The sequence below is a fragment of the Thermobia domestica genome, chromosome 8, assembly GCF_964235325.1.
Source record: "Thermobia domestica chromosome 8, izTheDome1.hap1.1, whole genome shotgun sequence".
In the NCBI taxonomy this organism is placed as follows: Eukaryota; Metazoa; Arthropoda; class Insecta; order Zygentoma; family Lepismatidae; genus Thermobia; species Thermobia domestica.
This window is the reverse complement of record NC_137461.1, coordinates 96649394-96655044: the sequence shown is the minus strand read 5'-3', so window position 1 is coordinate 96655044 and position 5651 is coordinate 96649394.

Genomic DNA, 5651 nt, shown 5'->3' with positions numbered 1-5651 from the left:
ACTTTAAATCAAATGAATCGTGCTAAAATTGATTTTTAATTTTCAAGACACTTTATTTAAAATTCTACATACAAAACAAGATACACATATTCTACAGTGTTATAATAATATTCAACGAACTTAAAAAGTGTATTGTGTGTCTGTCTTTCTGTCTGTCTGTCTGTTATTTGCGATTTTTTTTTAATTTTGAACCCTGCGTTCGACAGAGCATCAAAAACTATCGGAGAAAATGATTACATTTTTCGCGTCATCCTTACCGTTCCCGAGATATTGTCCAAAAAATGGCCAATAGTAACAGGTGGTCACTGGTTTGACCAGTGGCTATCAATTAATATTGGTACCAAAATGTTTATCATCGTCTTAGGTATTGATTAATACTAATATCATCTCTCTATGACATACTCTTTCCGTGATATTGGCCAAAAAATGGTTCCGATTTCGGGAGCTTTAAGGAGCCATATCTCGGGAACTGTAAGTCATAGAGAGATGATATTTTGCGAAATTTTGCGAGAAACAGATCAAGATAGGATAAAAAGATTTACTTTTACATGTAGAAACAATCATAGTTATACTTCTCGCTCCATTTCTCCATTCTTTTTAAGTTCGTTCTGACAATGCTCCTTGAGCATTCTCAACTGGTTTAATAATGTATTTCCTGTTTTAAAAATAATTAATTTAAATGAGAAAAATGCTGTGTTAGGTAGCTTATACATATGTACAGAGGGAAAATGTGAAAATAGCAATGTACCCTGCATGGACTTTTCTTTTTTTGTTCGAGTTTGACTCGAATTACAGTAATATTGCATATTGTTATATGATCTCAAAATATGTTATTACACTCAAGAATGCTAATGACACATCGTCATAAGAAATTCAAACAAAATGGTAGAATCACAGACGTTGTATAGGAAGACACAGGTATTTTGAAATTATATTTAAATTTTCAGATTGACGTCGAAATGAATTCAGATTGAGGGCGTGCGTTAGTAACAATCTTCACAGCTTTTGACAATTAACGTGTTTGATGTGCACAAAGGACAATCCGCAAGACCTTAACGATCCATAACACCAAGACATGCTTCTTATGTTATGTTGTTGGAGTAAGTGTTGTTATTGGTCAAGTGTAGACATTAATAAGCCATGCACATCCATTTCGACATTCATGCATCTTCTAAAGATATGACCTTGACTTCCAACAATTACAACTTACCGATTGAATTTTCAGTTTTGTATCAAATGATGATTCTAGAATCCCTTTTCAGTGAACAGAAAATTGAGGGAATATCCTAAAAAAAATTAAAAGTAATGTTTTTCTTATGCGAGAATTTTTCATCAGTCGAATTACTATTTCATCCTAATCAGATTTAAGAAATTAACATTAATGGAAGATCAACATATTTGGGCTAACAGAAGTTTGCTGAAGTGACCTGAAAGTTTACTGAATATAAAGTGTAAATTTGAATATTGAACAAATTGTACATCTTTTCACTTTTTAGAAGCGAAATTATTGAGAACGCGCCAACACATAGGCCTATTTACTCATTTTTGATTGAGAGCTTATATATCGAATTTCACCCCTCTAACTTAAGTGAATTCTCACATCAAGCATTTTCTGAATAAATAATTAAAATTTTAATCCTGAAAATTGTCCCCTTTAGGAGCCAAAGTTTTGGAAAGGCTAAAACACGTTTTCGATTAATTTCACTTAGGGGTTTATGTACCAAACTTCTTACTTCGAACTTAAACGAATACTCACATAATTTTTTTCTGTATAAAACTTCTAAAATATGAATATTATAGAAGTTGTTCCCTTTCCTCATTAAAAGCTGAATTGTGTGAACATGCATTCTGTTCTTTTCGATTAGGAGTTTAAGCATCGAATTCCACACCACTAACTTGAGTGAATCCTAACATGTAGCAGTTTCAGTATAAAAAGTCAAAATTTGTAAGATAGAAATTGCTCTCTTTCTCCCTACTTAACAGCGGAATTTTCGAAGAATGCTGAAATTCATGTTTAATTATTTTTAGTGAGAAGCCCATATACCAAATTTTATCTTTCTAATGTGAGATACATTATTGGAAAAAGAATTGAACCGTCTTTAATCCCGCTTAAGGTGTGTATTTTTAAAAAATCCTTTCTTATCACTTGTTTCCATGACAAGATTTTCCTGTCCAAATTTTGTTTCTAACTATAGTACTATGGCCTTAATATTGATGAGTGAGTCACTCTTATATAATATTGTATAGATATGAAAGGAAAAATATCTAAACCAGGTCAACACACAAAATTACTAACTTCCCAAATGCAGTAATTAGTGCAATACTGATCATGGCATAGCCGGAAATATATCATACAGTGCATTAATGATTGCCGTAACAAAGAAATTGGCTTATACACGTATACACCAAGTATTATGTGGCGTCACCGTCTAAATTGTGCGTCATATGGTCAGCCAAAGTATTTCATATGCTCTTGTGACATGAAGTTTAGCATTTTATTTCAGTACACAGAGGTCATTCGCCACCATGTATTGCAAGTAATATAAATCTCCTCATAAGAAAGAGTAACCAAATGCTTGCTGTATCTTTTTATTTTTAACGCTGATTCTTCTTTTCTTCGTTTCTTTTTGTTTCATCCTTCCTTAATTTTTTTCATTTCTGGTCTCGAAGGGGGGAGTCCGGACCCCCAGGATCCCCCCTTGGCTACGTGCCAGTTAGACGGTTCCAAAGCATGAATCCATTTATGGCATTGCAAGTATCTTCTTTTTATGTAATAGATCTTGAGGTAGGAGCCAAATCTTGAAAGTTTCTTCGTTTTTGTAATGGAACTGATGGAAACGTAATTCTAAGCTTGAGCCAAGTACATGAAACGAAAATTCTTAGTTTTTTTTCCATGTTCTCAGTCAGTAGCCTTTTGCCAAAATATAACAAGAGGTCTTCAGCATATGATTGTGCTGCTTTCAAAGCTGCTAACTTCGTACTCACTTTGCTTGTAGTGTCGTAGCCGGTTAAAGAATGAATAACTTAAAGCTGTTAAAACAGTAACCAGTACTCTGCTTTCAAATAAGTGAAGTGGAATGTACTGCGATGATGTTCCTACTCCAAAGGAAATACAAAATTCTTGAAGTCGTAAACATGTCTACTTTTGTAGGTAGTGATAGAGGGCATCAACAAAAACATTGGCATCAGTAGAACAAATAACCACATTGCTTACAATTGAAATCAGTTTCATGTGAGAAATATGGGCTAGGATTGTCTCATCTGCTTCTTCATGATCAGATTCCAAAATAAGTTCGTTCTCAACCATTCTTTATACAAAAACATCTCGGCTGACCATCTTTAACTACACTACCAGAGTAAATCGGAACAGATGAAGTAACAAACTTTTCCCCCGGTATATCCAATCAACAAAGTATAATTTAACAATATAGCTTCTTTCGGTCAGACAAGAAAAATCTTCGTATGTATGACACAAAAGGGTAGGATTTCTAACGAGATATGTCGTAACATTTTTCAGAAGATAAATCCTAAGATATTTCCTAGAATTTATCTCTAAGTGTATAGCAGGCCTAAGTTTCGGTTAGAATGGAATATTGTTTAGTTTTATTCATGTGTAAGATGATATAGCAGTACGTAGGCATGTTGCATGTTACTTTCAGTTGGTATGAAAATATAAGAAGGTCAAACACAATTTTGATCAAGTCAGTCTATCAATGCAACCATATTAGCAGTACTGTTACCTTATGCTCGGCATAACGTAACATGACCCGGTACTTTTGAACACCTTGTATATTGAAAGGAATTTTTATCTTTATTGAAAATGTAAGAAAACATGTTTAATTTTTTGTAGTAGGAAAAGTAGGTTGCAAAATTTGCGTAATTTTATTTAAGAAAGTAGTTTCAACAAGTATCAAATGAAAAGTACATGGTTAGTAATTATAGTTTGCATATTTTACGTATTTAACCAAAAATATAACATTATTTTAGAAAATAAGTGTATATTTTAGCTTTTTTAATGGTTTTCAGTTTATTTCTATAGGTATTTCGGCATAGGGAATCTTCAAAAGAAAACTAAAATTTTTATTTCGTGAAATTTCTTCAAAATTCCAAATTAAGAAAGTCAGCCATAATTTCTTCTTGGTGCATCTCTTTGTTTTCGGAGTAAATTATTTGATTGGATCATCCGCAATCACAGCTGTGGTTGAGATTTTCGGCTTTCTTTGATCTTAGCAGAGAAGCCTATCATCCGATAGTTACGTCACAATTATCTTCCAATTAGGGATCATCTTCTCATTGTTCTTTGTCTTGCATCTTCAGCAGTTATAGGATATGGACGTGCAGTGTTCGTCGTCTGTACAAAATTGTGAAATTAATTAGTATTTTAAAAACTGTGATTTTTTCTTTGACTTACATCAGTGGTACTCGTATGGAATGATGCTTCTTGAAAAATTTTATTTTCTCGAACAGCAAGAAAACGTAGTAGAAGCAGAATAAGACGGTGGCAAAGACTCTGGTCTTGGGTTTGGTGTGTTAACATCAGGAAGTTGAGTGGCACTCCATGGCCACATGAAACGTCATTGCAGTTGCTTGTGCATGTAAATATATTTTGTAGAGACCACGAATGAAATCTCTTAAGGAGATTTCATGGAATATATTCATCATAATTTTTTTAAACCTCAGTTTAGTCAGTCGACGATGGATGGATCCATGTAAGTAGAAAACCAGTGAAACAAAATTCAGTTCAGATAGTAACACCTTGAAATTAATAGTTTGGTGGCATAATAATAACAGTGTGGTTTTTCTTGTGTACGTGTGAATATTAACATGATGTGCTAAGTGCATCGTGACAGCGTGAATTCATTCAATGGGGGGGGGGAAGAAAGCTAGAATTATCTCAACTCAGAGCGATTGTCATAACAACAAGAAAATGTGTGTACCGCACACACATTTTCCCCCAAGGAAAGAAATGTTAGATTCCCTAAAACCTCAAAATTATTCATTTTCGGAAACATAGTGCTGCTCCAAATTATTTTTATAATTTGGCATGTTGTTTTCTTTGGTTTTAAAATAATTCTAAACATTACAGAAAGTTTGGAAGTAAGTGTCAGAAATCACGGCTAATGTCTAGTACAAGGGTACATAAAAAAAATGCGTACTGGTAACAGGAAACTATCGCCAATAGGTCAAATCTACGTTATTTTACTCTGATACCCATCGAGAAAGTTTAAAATTACAGCCTTAACGAATACTAGTAGAAATGTTTTAGTATTTTTAAAGTAAAATAATGTTTCAGAGCGACACTTTAAGAAATAGCCACTACGTCTTTTGTCGTAATGTGGTAGCTAAAAATCAACATAAAATTTTATGAATGGAAAGGGTGCTTCATGTATATGTGTATGACTTTTTTTCTTAGGTTAAGTTAGTATAGTATAGCTAGGTTAGGATAGGGATTTTAGGTTTAAGTTGTGCAAATATTTTCTCTGAGTGTTTACCTGTGCTAGTTTGTCCAGTGGGTCCGAGCTTCAAGAGAGGTAGCGAAAAGCGTAAATCCTCTATGGCGGCCGCAATTTCAATGCACAGAAGGGTTTGAGCACCAAAATGATAGAGAAAGGAAAAATATAGCTAACCACAACAATATGTAGTGAAGATTT